The sequence below is a fragment of the Balaenoptera physalus genome, assembly GCF_965194825.1.
Source record: "Balaenoptera physalus genome assembly, chromosome: 6".
NCBI classification, from domain to species: Eukaryota; Metazoa; Chordata; class Mammalia; order Artiodactyla; family Balaenopteridae; genus Balaenoptera; species Balaenoptera physalus.
This window is the reverse complement of record NC_138885.1, coordinates 61,751,977-61,766,872: the sequence shown is the minus strand read 5'-3', so window position 1 is coordinate 61,766,872 and position 14,896 is coordinate 61,751,977. Positions and strand designations below refer to the sequence as shown.

General features: G+C 42.4%; 1 protein-coding gene across 7 annotated transcripts in view; it reads right to left on the bottom strand.

Moving 5' to 3' along the window:
* B3GALT1 (beta-1,3-galactosyltransferase 1) overlaps positions 1–14,896 on the bottom strand; it is a 588,569-nt gene that overhangs the window by 30,004 nt on the left and 543,669 nt on the right. For 6 of the 7 annotated variants that reach the window (XM_082465170.1, XM_082465171.1, XM_082465173.1 and 3 more), the window contains one exon: positions 11,583–11,702. The gene's annotated coding sequence lies outside the window, so the exon portion shown is untranslated. Of the gene's footprint in view, positions 1–11,569; positions 11,703–14,896 lie in introns of all 7 variants that reach the window. The other variant, XM_082465172.1, reaches the window with a different exon arrangement.

Genomic DNA, 14,896 nt, shown 5'->3' with positions numbered 1-14,896 from the left:
TGCAGGCCCTGCACACACCCTGATCCTTATCAGCAACCCTGCCCTTGAATCATTGCTAGAAAGCTCCTCATCAAATCCCCCCCGGGTTGGGACACACAGTTTTTCAGGGCACGAGCTCACTGTGTCCCCCCCCCTTTGCCTGGCAAAGCAATAAAGATATTCTTTTCTATTGTACTTCACCGAAAACTCTGTCTCCGAGATTTGATTCGACACCAGTGCACCGAGGCCAAGTTCTCAGTATCACTCCTACACGTCTGAGGACTGTTCTCCCAGACTCTCATCATGGCCCATTAATAAGCCAAGGCCTGAGTCTCAGCTGAGAGCAGAGGTGGAGATGGGCCAGTGAAGAAGGAAACAAAGGGGGAGGAAAGGCACCCAATGAGACTTGCAGAGAGTGGGGAAAGGGGAGATGAGAGGCCCTGGGAGTCTGGAAATGAAACCAAGTGGGGACCTGGCTTTTCTCTCCTGTTCCAACTTTATATATAACACTTTCTACATATGTTATATTAGAAATCTAATATTAATTAATATAATACAATATACATAGATTAATATAGTAGAAATAATGAATATAATAGAAATAATTTCTGCAAAATCTCTGACTTTGTGAGTAAAACATAATAGACACTCAGTAAAAGATGGTTATTACCTTATTGCTTTTTAAGACCCAAAGTGACTCCAATAATTGAATTGGGTTCAAATCAGGGAGCAAAATCCAGTTTTGATAGAAGCAGCACTGTATTCGTGGTAAAAGGTTCTCTATGTTATAATACACAGATTGTGGCAGTCATTTGTGAGGGATGTCACAGGAAATTTATAATAACAGTCACCAAGTGTTGAAATTTGAGTATGATGATTTTGGAGACAGGTGAGTGTAAATGTAAAGACTTGGATTTCAGTCCTAGTCATATATTAGCCTTGGAAACACTGTGTAAGCTCCATCAGCCTCTGTTTCCTAATCTACAAGATGAAGATTCTATAGAACCAACTGTGCGGGGTTGTTCCTAACTCAAAGAGGATCGTATATGCAAAGCTCATGGCACAATGCTTAGCATGTAGTAAGCATGCAATAAAGACTGCCCATAATTGGGGTTCAATTTTTAAAATTAGAGCAGATTCAAGTTTATTCTCGTAAAGACACTGATTTTACTCACTTGCCTTCGGATTTACTTTCCTGCAAGACAAAGAAGGGGTGTGGTTTGGCTATCCTGTTGTGGGTGCGTGACCCATGAGAAATTCATCTCCTATGTGGACTGTAATAGAAAAAATATCAGGAACCACTATGGTAGCTTTCACATCAACTATATGACCACTGCCTATCATATTTCTGGCCATTTCAAATGCAATAGACCATTTTTCTAAAGGGTGGTGTTCATTAATTTATAAGGCAGTTCATCATACACTGGACTTACTTAACTAGGGTCCAAGGGATACTCTGTGCTATTAGGAAGTTATGAGTAGCCATTTATGTGATCTCAGGAAGATTTTATTGGCGAAGGAGGATCTGTTGACCATTTCATATCATAGGGCATTTTACAAATCCTGGAACTATATGGTTTATGCTAATTTATCTGACCAATATCTATAGAGCACCCACTACTTTCTGGCTCTGGGCTGGGTGCCAGGGAGCCAAAGGTGCATTGGACATGTCACAGGCTGTGAGTAAGCATGGGGCCCTGCACACAGCTGAATAAGTGTTTGTTGAGGTGACCGGGAAATAAGTCCTTCATCATAAATGCAGTAGAGAGCTAAAAGCAAAACTACTCTAGGAGGGCAGGGGAGAGAGCAACCACTCTGGGCTGTGACACCTTTGCTTCCTGGAGATGCCTTTTCTGTGCATCCATTTGTGCTGTCTCTCCAGGGCTAAGTGAAATCCACTGAGAATCCCTGCCACAGACAGGGCAACCTCGTGATATGGCCAGCCCTGACCCAACTTCTGCCCTTGGAGACTTCTCTTTTTTTCTTTTTTTTTAACCTAGGAATTGTACAATGTCCCAGTTTCCATTCCAGTCTGCTCAGTGGCTGAGGCACAGCTTGAGACGGACTTTGGTTACGGTGCATCCAAGGCCATAAACAAACACAGCATCAGAAAAGCCAACTCCCGGGCAGCAGCCCCGCAGTGAAGGGGAAGGGCCAGGTCTGCAGCCAGAGAGAGGGCAGGGTGAGCGTTATTTGCAGAACATACGCCTGGCTCCCTGCTCCTCAGCCCCCATCTGCGCATGGCAGGCGCTGCTTGCTTCTTGTGGCTCACTCAGTCTCACCTGGGTGCCAGTCTAGGTCAATCCAGCCCCCTCGTCCGGGGGTACTGAGGGGACCTGTGGCCGGGAGCACAGTGGCTGAGGAGCTCGTCAGATGCCCAGCTGACCATGTGCTCGGCCTTTAGGGGCAGAAGCACTACACCCTGTTTTGTTCCTTGTGACTAAACGGACCATCTTGCATCCTGCTTCCTGAAACTGTCATCTGTGTCGTTCCGTGTACCTCACTCTCCGGACCCTCGTTTCCTCAGCTGTCCTCAATCGTCAGGTGAACGAGCAAACACCTACTTGCAGGGCTGTCTTGAGCAACAAATGAGATGACCTGTGAGGCACCGGGCACAGGAAAGAGGCACAAATTGTGCTGGTGTCTGAGTGTTGACTTCTGTATATTTTGTCACTTCAGTGTCCTCGGGGCCTGGGGTTGCGCCTCTGAATGTGAAGCATGGTCGTTTTGGTGTGGAGGACACTTGGTAGACTACAGCGTAAAACCATGTGCTTTACTGACCAATATTGCTGTGTGCTACCGGCATCCCTGACTCTCACCCCGTCCCTGAACGTCATCCCTTCTCTGAGCCTCACTTTGTACCAGACCAGCACCTCCTTCCTTACCCTCACCTCATTCCTGATAGGGCATCTCCTAATCAGTTTTCTTGAGGTTCTCTGAGGGTTTGGGACTCAGAGACCTCCACAGGGCCAGAGAGAAGCAACAGGCCACTGAGCTAGAATGTAGGTACCCCGGTATCTCCTGGGTCTCCTCTTCCTCAGCTCTGGCTCAGCTGCCTGGGGAGCTGCTCTGGAAGACAACCATCAGCGACCGTAGGACACTGGCTCCTGCCCTTCCTGCCACTTCCTTTTCCCAGGGCTCTGGGGGCCTAAGGGAAAACCTCACTGGTTTTCAGGCATGAGAGAGCGTGTTGTGAGCCCTGGAGGGCAGACTGGAGAGTGGGCAGAGCACGAGCCTGGGAGTCAAGGGACGACCCACTCCCAGCTGTGTGACCGAGGCCATGCCACTCAGGGACATGCCATGTGACTGAGAAATGTAGGAACCAAATGCAGGTGGGCCTGCAACTCTGCCCAGCTGAAGAACATTCAGAAAAGCCCATCTTGAGGGAAACTGCAGGGCCCCAATCTCTGTCTAAATAAAAAGAAGTGCCTAGGGGCTTCCCTGGTGGCGCAGTGGTTAAGAATCTACCTGCCAATGCAGGGCACACGGGTTCGAGCCCTGGTCCAGAAGATCCCACATGCCGCAGAGCAACTAAGCCTGTGCGCCACAACTACCGAGCCTGCACTCTAGAGCCTGTGAGCCACAACTCCTGAAGCCCACGTGCCACAACTCCTGAAGCCCACGTGCCACAACTCCTGGAGCCCGCGTGCCTAGAGCCTGTGCTTCGCTGCATGAGAAGCCACTGCAATGAGTAGCCCCCTCTCACCGCAACTAGAGAAAGCCCGCGCCCAGCAACCAAGACCCAACACAGCCATAAATAAATAAATAAATAGAAAAAAAAAAAGAAGTGCCTAAATTAAGCCTTAGCTTGCAGGACTGAAACAGAAGGAATCACAGGCAAAACGTACGAAATGAGCTCTGAATTAGTCATGGTCCAAGATCTTTACCAGTATTTCATTTAGAAAGAAAAATAAAACAACGTGCCAAACTCACAGTGGATACTGAATTACAAGCAGGGTATTACATCGAACACCTCAGTAATGTCTAAAGAGATTAGGGAGTGGATCCAAGCGCTATTGCACAGACCCCCTGCCCAAGCCTGGGACAAAGACGGAGGGGCAAATGCACAGTCACCCTTTCTCCAGTTGCTACAGGGGCTGGGGTCAAGGGTGCTCTGCTTCCTGAACAACCGCCCTGCAGAGAAAAGGGGTGATTGCCGTTCAGAAGTGGAAATGAACAGCATGTCCTAAGGGAAAAGCATTTACATTGTACTCTGCGTATGATAATGTGGAATTAGCAACACACTTGTCTTCTACTGGTAGCCTCTCTCTGGAAAACTACTTTGGCCCACAGTAGGGAAAGAATAAAACACAAACCTTAAAATGAATACTTACTTAAAGCAAGGAGGTAAAGGATTTGGGAAAATATTTCAAGGGGCCCCAGGCATGAATGGGCGCAAGGCCTGGAGGAGAGTGAACACCAGGGGAAATCCCAGGTGTGGGTCCTGCTGTCCTCTGACTTTCTCTTAACACCCCCCTTGTTCCTTCCCTCCCCTTTCCTTCCCATCTGTCTTCTTCTGTCTCCCCAGCTACTTCCTAGCTTCCAAGAGCCTCCCCAGGCCTGCCTCCGTTGAACAAAGACAATGTTCCATTAGAACCTGAGTAGTTTATCCGAGAAGGAATCCACCTCAAGCTATTGAGGCTGGTACTGACAGTGCTTTAGGTAACATCTGTATTTGAACAGGGAGTCCTTTAGGGCCTTATCAGGAAAGAGTGAAGGAGGGGCTTATTTCACAAGTTCACAAGCCATTCACGTGGCAGGTATCTTCACATGGAGAAAAAAGGATGGGCAAGTTCCAGAATTCTCTAAAGCACTGAAGTGGGACGGCCGTCTCCTCCTTCTCTAGATCAGGCTCTCATCTGAGATGAGGTCAGGTGTTTCTGCTGCATTTGCCTTCCTTGACATTGTTGTCTGCTTGTGATGCTTCCTGTCACTTCATGGGAAAAAGACCATGTCTGCCTTAAAAATAAGAGCAAATGCTTACTGAGCACTTACTATGTTCAGTCAGTTTTCTAAGCCCTTTGTGTTTTTTAACTGATTCAGTTTTTACAACCATCAGAGGTGAGTAATTCTGTGCCCATTTTAAAGATAAGTCATGGAGTTGTTGAATAACTTGCCTAAGGCCACAGGGTAAGTAAAAACCAAAGTTAGGATTTAAACCCAGCTGTCTGGCCCCTGGGGTCAGACTGTAAACCATGATGTAGACTGTATTCCTAGCAACTACTATAGAACCTGAGAAACAATCACCATGTCTGCTTTTCTTGTCTATCTCTGTGATGATTAATTTTGTGGGTCAACTTGGCTGGACCATGGTGCCCAGATATTTGGTGAAACATTATTCTGGATGTTCCTGTGAGGGTGTTTTGGATGTGACTCACATTTAAATCAGTGGACTTTGAGTAAAGCAGATTGTTGCCCATAGTGTGTGTGTGTGTGTGTGTGTGTGTGTGTGTGTGTATGTGTGTGTATGTGTGTGTATATGGAGGGGTGGGGCTCATTCAATTAGATGAAGTCCTGAATAGGTCAAAAGGCTGATCTTCCTCGAGCCAGAGGGAATTCTCCAGAAGACTGCTTTTGGACTTGATCTACCATGTTGACTGATCCTCGTTTTCCAGCAGACTGTCTTCAGACTCAAACTGCAACTCTTTCCTGAGTCTCCATCCTGCTGGCTTCCCCTGTCAGATTTTGGACTTACAAAGCTTCCACAATCACTTAAGCCAATTCCTTATAATACTCTTCTAATACACACACACATCCTATTGTTCTGTTTGTCTTGAGAACCCTGCTTAATATAGCCTCCTTTGCTAACAAGTTCCTCCAGGCTGGGTCCTAGGCCCTCTTTTCTTCTCAGTTTAAGTTTTGCCCATTTTCTAAGCAAATTTCTCCTGCTCTTGGCCTCACCTGTTATCTATATGCCAATAACTCTTAAATTCACACTCTAGCTCAGACGTATCTAAGGAGCTCCAGACCTATACATCCAACTGTGTACTTGGCGTGTATTCCTGGATATCTGAGGGGCACCTGAATGCAGCATGAACAAAGGTAAATTCATGATCTTGCAACCCTGATCCTCTTTTAGGGTTCTCTATCTCTGTGAAATGTGCCCGTATCTATCTGAAAGACCAGAAGCCATTCTTAACAGTTCTCTCCTCCTCAGTTCTATACTTAATTCATCACCGTGTCCTACCAATGTCGCTTCAGAAATTTTTCATACCTTATAACCTCTCTCCATCTCCACTGCCACCACCATACCCAACCTATGGGCATTTCTTAACTTGACTCCAATGATAACTTATCAAGTGGTCTACCTCTGCATTCCAGCCACAATGATCTTTCTAAAAAATAAAGATGATCTTATCATTCTTTGCCACTACCCGTTTGAACCCATTCAATGACTTTCTCTTGTGCTAGGAAGAAGGCCAAATTCTTAGCGTGGCTACATGGTGGTTCCCAAGGCTCTGCACGGTCTCATCCTGCAGCACTTTCCTCCTTGCTCTCTGTACTCCGTTACTCTTACTTTTTTCAGTTCCTCAAAAATGCTTCATCACTGGTCCTTTGCACATACTGTTTTTATTTTTTAAAATGTGGAACATTACTCCCAACCTCTCAACTCTCATATCAGGAATCACTTCGAAGGGGAAATTGTATTCCACACACCCTCTCTCAGTCTGGTCAGATTTTTTTGTTATGCAATCTCATAGTATTAATCTAAATTAACAGGAATAATAGCAGCTAGGATTTATTGAATGCTTATCAAGTTCAAGTGTGAAGCACAGTGCTAAAAATTTTACAGTCCTTATATTTATATAATTGTCTAATTAAAACTACAACACAATCTGAGAAGTAGATAATATTATTCTCTCTTATAGACGAGGAACCTGAAAACCTGGGTGGGAAGCTGAGTCCAACTTCAGTAGTGTGATGACTTGCTGGGTATGTGGACTGTGTATTTGGAGTGAGCTGGGGGCAAGTCTGTGATTGATCACAACTGTTAGAGGACTGCCTGGCATATAGAATGTGTTGAATAACCTACTTGTTGATTGAAAGAATGATGAATGTTTGAATGAGTAATGAACTAGGACACATTTTAATATAGGAACTACTTGGGTATCCCTTTCATTCTCTACCCTAAATTGGTCGCCTATGAGATTATTTTCAAAATTCTAGACAGCTTCTTGTAAATGAGAAAATGGCATTCCCAATACTAGAGATGTTTTAGAGACCCCCTCCACTCTTCATTTTGATGACCATCTGCTCCATTTCCAAATAAGGCATCTATTTAGTTTAACTTTGCTCACAGCCAACGTTCCAGTCCTTTTGAGGCTTCTGAAATAGAGGGAGTCACACACACACAGACACACACTTACAAACATGCACACACGGTGGTAGGTATGTCCACACTAGCTGATGTAACAAATAAACCCTAAATTTCCAAGCTTAACATTATAGATGGTCATTTCTTGTTCAACCTAATGAGGCTGTTCCTGTTTGGCCAGAAAGCTTTCCACCTGGTGATCCAGGAGCCCCAGCTCCCTCCATCTCTGAGGGCATCAGGCTTCTCTCATGCAGATGTCAACAGGGGAGAGCAAGCATGGAGCAATCTACCTCCTAAAAATCCGGGCCCCAAAAGGGGGCCACTTGTATTCCATTACTAGAAATTCCACTTGTATTCCATTACTAGAAATTCATCATCTGATCACACCCAACTCTTAAGGTAGGTAAGGACATGCTGTCTAGTTATATGCCCAGGAAGAAATCTGAGTAAGTCACCAGCCATCTCTGCCCTACTTCCCATCCCTATAATACAAAGCAGAGAGATGCTATAAGATTAGTGCCCTGGGGTATGGAAGATGGAGCTTAATTTTAATGGTGGACATCTGGAAAAGCCTTTGAAGGAGGGGATTTTGAGTAGATCTTGAAGGATAGGTAAGTTTTTAATAGAAAGAGATCTTAGGCATAACTAACACTGGTACCAAAAATGATGAGGTCTGAAGTCAGGAGGGAGTAAGGCTGCGAGAAAAAATCTGAGAGTCAAGTAGAAATTATTTCAATAATCTCTTTTTTCTTGGTTTTCCTGAACTCTTCTATAACTAATTAAATAACAAACAGAATTACCCCCTCCATCATGAGTATCTTAGTCCCTAATGTGAAGATATGAAATAATTAGAGGGTGTGCTGTGTAAGAATTTGAATGTCACAGAAAACTTCTATTTTCAAGACGGTGCTAATTATACAGGATGAGGCCGAACAAAGGGAGGATATACAATTAGTGGAGCATAGCTTATTACAACCAGCTCTGTTTAGAGGCTCTTCTGAACCTAGATATGTAATGGATGTAATAAATCAGGAGTCATCTAGTATTTATCTTTTAGAGGACAACTCTGGAGATTACAGAAATGCAGGACATGGCCATTTTACATTTAACTATGGTGATGGTATAGGTAGACTTTTACACTCTAGACTTTTTCCTCTCTAGTGGTAGAGAGGAAAGAGAAGGGTCTTGAGAGGGAGAAGACCTCTGTTCCTTTGGTCTGCCTGTTATTGGCTGGGTGATCATAACCTTTCTGGGCTACTGCCTCCATGGTATGGGGGTAATAATACAAATGAAAGCACTTAGCACTGAGCCTGAACTGTATTAAGGACCCCGTTTTTATTCTAGATCCATTTTCCTTCCCTTCTTCAACTTTTTCTTAAGCAGGATTTCATTCACCTCAATAAAAATCCTTAAGACTTTAAACACTGTACAAGAATGACTGTAATATCAGATGGATGTACTTCCTCTAAGTCCACCAAACCTCAGTAAAGGCAGTTATAATATCAGTGGCTCTATCTGAGCAGTGTCAGGGATAAAGAAATACCTAAGTTGTCAAATCCCAGGAGGGTTGACTCAGCTCTTTTTTGCTTGCAAAGAAGATAAACTGCATCTCATGCAATTCGTTTTTCGCTAAGGGGTTCTCGTTTTGGTTTCAGAAAAGATCTTCAGTGCAAAAGACAATCTCTCTTACATATACATTAAATGGGCTGTGATGAGTCCTGTGAAAATGTGGGCTTTTCCCTAGATTCTGTTGCTGGAATATTAGAAATTGATATGAAAAGCTGAGAGCTTAAAAATTGCACAATATTACGTATTATTCAAATGCAAAATGCTGTGGGCTGCTCATCCCAAGTCTCAGCTCAGCAATGAATGGCCTGTATAAACAAGTGCATCTCAGTATTGACTGAAAGGATAGAGGCCCTCACCTTCTGAGACAGCATTAGGATTGCATTATCATATCAATAACCCACATGCCAAGTTCTTGATAAAAACGGTCATAATCCAGAGGCGAGAGATAAAACATGAGGGTTTGATTTGTGTAAACAAATCAAAGGCACTTAGAGTCAAGCTACTTAATCTATCTTAAAGCACTGCCAGGAATATAAATATGAGAATAGCCTCAGAGCCAGAACAGGCAAGAGTTGAGAGAGTAGAAGGAACTCTAAAGATTATTCGCTACTTTTTCCTGATTTACTATAATGCAGCCATGTTGTGGGTTGGTGGAAGGCGCTCTGTTCTTTGAAGTCACACAAGTTCCAGGTTAAGGGAGCAACCACATCTTGGACCACAACACTTGTCAGATTGCCACAAGGAAGAGCAACAACACTTAGATGCTCCAGCGTGGATGTGACACATATCATTTCTAGGCACAACTGATGAGCCAGATCAGATCCTATAGCCCACGGAACCCCAGGGAGACCAAGGCAATGCAATCCTATCACGTACCAGGAAAGGGAAGGGAATGGAGCCCTCGACTCTCACACCTCCCATAATCACCCTTTAGGAAGCAAGTTCTAGCTCTCCACTGCCTTAGCGTCCCTTTTGTTTTCCATAGTGCTTATCCCAATTCTTTTTTTTTTTTTTTTTTTTTAAATACGGTTTATTTATTTATTTATTTATTTATTTATTTATTTTATTTATGGCTGTGTTGGGTCTTCGTTTCTGTGCGAGGGCTTTCTCTAGTTGCGGCAAGTGGGGGCCACTCTTCATCGCGGTGCGCGGGCCTCTCGCTATCACGGCCTCTCTTGTTGCGGAGCACAGGCTCCAGACGCGCAGGCTCAGCAATTGTGGCTCACGGGCCCAGCCGCTCTGCGGCATGTGGGATCTTCCCAGACCAGGGCTCAAACCCGTGTCTCCTGCATTGGCAGGCGGATTCTCAACCACTGCGCCACCAGGGAAGCCCCCAATTCTTAATTGTATTATTTATTTATTTTCTGTTTTGGTTTTGTTTTCCTCCATTGAACTATAAGATCCCTAAGAGGAAGGACCATGTCAGCAGGCTAATTCCATGAAACAGCTCTCAAAAATGGTTAATCAACCTAATATAGTTAAATACTGAATCTATTTGTCTTGAATTTGGAGACTCCTTATGGTGATAATGTCACGTCTCTGTCGAGGCCCTTTTTGGCTGGGTGCTGACGCCTCTCCATCGCTCCTTATCAGGGGATCCTCTCTCCACACAATGGGGAGGGGGGGGCAAGGCGAAGATGAACTGGGCATTCCTTCCAATGCTGTTAGCAATTGGGAAACTCAACTAAAGCCTCACGGGACTCTCCAAAGGCGGCGAAAACCAACATATCCAATGCATAGTGCTGTAAACTTTGTAAATATTGAAAAGAAGAGAGGAATCTGGTGAATGGGCATTTTGTTGAATTTGCTTTTGACAAATTACCTTGCAGGGAATTAGCTCAGAGCTACCTCCTTGCCCTGCACTCACAGTTGTGCTTCACTGTCAAACTGAACCTGGTATTTAGAAGGCACTTAACTGTCCACTTCGTGGGCCAGGAAACTGTAGTTCAGAGAGATTAAGTTATTGGCCCAAATCACAGAGGTGATGGTGGGAAAGATAAAAGTATGGTTCAAGTTACCTCTTGTCAGTGTGGTGCTTCATTTCCCGAGCCACACCCCAGGAAGGCTGCAATCATTTTTATAAACTTAGTGTATTATTTAGAGCAAAAAGTTGGTGTATGAAGGAATATTCTGAGTGTTTGTCTTTGTTTTTTGTCATTTTAAATAAAAACGTTTTAATGATTAATTGTTATTTTAGACACTTTTTATAACTATACCATCATTTCCTATATGACATACTACTATTTTCAAGCAAAATGAGAAATAATTGAAGTACAATTGCCTGTGGGACAAGGTTATTTCAGCAAAGAAAATTCAAGAATCCATTAGCTATGACCTTGGAGAAATGGGTTTTTAAATAGGCATTGTCTCAGGTCACCTAAGGCATACTTTAGTTCCCTAATATTTCATTTTAAAAGAGGCTATCACTAAAATCAGTCAAAGGTTTCATAGACAGTTGTGAATATGAATTTTTAAAAAAAGATACTTTTTTTAGCTATCAGTTTTTTCCTCCTGTATCATTCAGGAACAATGCATTTATGGTAAGGTTATTTTATAAATCATAATAGATAAATATTAATAAAAGAAAAATTAATTTTTTTCTCTACTCATGAGTTCTTAGATGTTGATGTCTGATTTTACAGAATTGCTATTATTTTTCCACAGTGATGGTGGGCTACCTAACTGAGCAGTGCATCCTTCTCCCACCTGTTGGACCAACCTTGCTTGTTCTTCTTCTTACTCCAGGTGCAGGGCACAGAGCATAGTCTCAGCCTGTCTGGTGAGGAGATCTGCAGTGTCTCATGCCAGGAGAAGCTGCTGCTTAGCAAACTGCAGGCTCCTAGGTGGATAAGAAGAAGAAAGAACACTTTAGAAACAACGGAAATTAATCAGGCTCTGAGAAATGAAGGCAGAAATGCTGTCATTTAAAAAGAAAACTTTGTATTTAGTCTATAAGCATGATACACAGAATGGCAAGTAGGTAAGCATTGAACAGACATTGATCAAATAAAAAAATAATAAATGGATGAACAAATAAACATCAGAGCTGGTCCTAGGATTGCAAACCTATATTCCTACAAGACTAGGCAGGTAGGGTAAGAGAGGAAGCAGACTGGGTGTGAGACAGCAGGGAGTGGTAGAGCCATGCTCAACTGGTGAGCACATGTCCCATCTGAAGCGGGCAGCCACAGCTCACGTCTGCCCCACAGACGTGAGCTTCCAATGGTGCCATAAGGAAAAAACAGGCTCAAAAATGCCAGGACTTCAGGTTCTCAAGGGAAGACGGAAACACACATTTTTAGGTGAAACCTTTGGAATTTATATTATAGAATTCAATTAAACAAAACAAAACTTTGTGCACGTCAAACAGCTAAAGCCAAAGCCCACCTGAGGGTTAGGTTTAGCTCCTGAGTAGCCATGAGATCTAAGAGGTAGGGCAACATCTTTAATTTCCAATGATGAAGAAGGATCCAGAGGACTGAAGCCACTGTGCAAAGACACTCAGCTAGTTAGTGGCAGAGCTGGGTTTTCTAGGCATGAGCCTCGTCCCTTTCATTTACGACTCGTGACCACTCTAAGACTGGCTGAATCTGATCAGACCTGTCTGCATAACAGACTAGAAGCCAATCAGAAGCTGTTTCCAGTTGATCTGATCCTTGGGTCCCAAGCTGTATTTATATAAACCTTCATAATGAGGGGTATAATTTTCTCTTCTCACTATTCATATTATAGAGGGATTTCTGGGTAAAGCCAAGTGACTAAAATATGATGGTCCCTCAGCATGGCCAGATGTGAAAAGTGGGAGTGAGGGATATGGGCAGAGGCATGAGTGGGTCCCACTGGATTCACCTGCTGGTTCTAGTGTCTGCTAAAAGTCTGCTCTGTTTATATGACAGGTGGTATTGTGTGATAGTTAAGTGCATGGGATGGGTTTAAATACTGACTCAGCTGCTTGCTGTGATGTAAGCTAAGTTCCATGTGCAAAACAGTGATAACAACAGTACCTGAATCATAGAATTGTACTGAGGTTTAAATGAATCAGTGCATAGAAAGTGCTTAGAATGGTACTTAAAAGGTAGGCACTCAGTAAGTGTTTGCTACGATTTGTAACAAATGCCAACATTTATTGAATGCCTACTATATGTTAATTTTCTTGCATTTATTATCTATAATCATAGTCAAAGCCCACTTTGTTTTATGTTATTACCTTCATTTTAATAATAAGAAAACCATGACCTTGGGAGAGCCAGCTTCTTGTCTAATGTCACTCTGGTATGAGTGGAGCCAAGTGTTTGAACATAGGTCTACTTAGCTTAGCTATGTTCTTAACCCACTTCACTAGTGCCTTCTCAGTGTTCCATTGAAGATACTATTCAGATCTTTAAAGGGAGAGATAATCAACTCTGCTCAAACACCAAATACTTATTAAGTCAAATACAAAAGCAAAGGAGCCTCAAAGCAAACAATCAAAACACTGCAATGCTAGGTAAACTTCTGCCTTATGTAAAAATGTATTGTTCTAGAATAGGAGGGTACCGCATGACCATGAATAAGACAAGAGAGCATGTGGTCCATTTTTAGTCTGCATCAACCCTCCTTCTTACCCTTTAAAATACTATGGCTCTTAACAGATTATTTGCTTAATGTTGATAAATCAATTTCCATGGAGGTAGCTTTTAGGAAACACGTATTGAATGTCAACACTGGGAAAATAAGACCTGGAAGGTTTCATTCTAGCATATTTTTTTTAAAAGTCCTTGCTTTTATAGAATTTTCTATACAAAGAAAGAGTAGAATAAGACATAAACATTTATTAAAGTGTATGAAGCATTAATATGAAGCATCTTATATAAAATATTATTGAGTGAAGAAAAGGAAGGAAGGAAGCAAGGAATAAAGGAAATGAGCAGTTACGGGCTGCTAACGTGAGCCAGATCCTATACCAGGTACTGTTATTTATATACTAGTATTTACCGAATGAAAAATAATCAAAGTGGGGCCAAAATACAAATGAAAAATGTATATACAGCCAACTCAATTTTTCAGGGGCAGATATTTCAGTTTAAACCTTAAATCTTATTTAGGTATAACTCCTTACCTTTACCACTCATTCTGTTTAATGTTTTTAACACAAAATATTTTAAAAGTAATTTTAGCCAAACAAGGGCAGGGAAGGACGGTGTCTTTTCAATCAAAATCAGTTCTGGGAAAATATAAACTAGGAAACATAGATGCAATTCTTCTCTGCTTTCAGATAAACTTAACATTATCCTAAGAATTAATGATAGCTATTCTCAGCAATAATATAGAAAATAGGAACGTACTGTTACCAGACCAGATGAAAAACATAAGCCACTTTCTTTAGTCTGATTTCTAAAGCACAATTCCAGTATTTAAGCTAGAGTCATCACAACTTTCCAGAATATAAAATGCATCCACATCCAAATGTTGGTTTTAGAATATGAAGCAATATTTCAAAGTCAAATAGAAATGAATTTGTTCATTATCTACCCTTTTGGATAACTGCCATTATTGCTATTTCTCCTTGGGCAGATAATTGAAAATTGACTATATAAATTGTTGTGTTTTTCTGGGAAAATAGCCTGGATTCAAAATTTGTCACCCACATTTTAATCTAAGTTATAATTTTACCAGGCCCAAAAATTATAGTTGCTCTAGTACATTTTCCTATTACACCTCATAAATATCTTTTCCTCTTTTTAGATTCATGTGGCAAAAAGAAATTTTGCTAGTGCCATTTATTCCGAGGAGTCCATTCATTTCGTATTGCCTCCACACAAGAGTTAGCTATGAAGTACTTTAGTAACAGAATAGGACAAATAAGATAGTAAAATATTTGGACATGAGATGTAGTTTCTCCAGTTTTGCTACAGCCCTCTTAATGGCAACAAAGGAATTTGCACTGTGAATCTCTAATGTCAGCATCTGGCTACATTTGATCCTGGTTTGTGTATGGTCTGTCTGCAATCAAGGACTTGAATAAAGACCTACAGAGCAAAACAGAAAGCACCA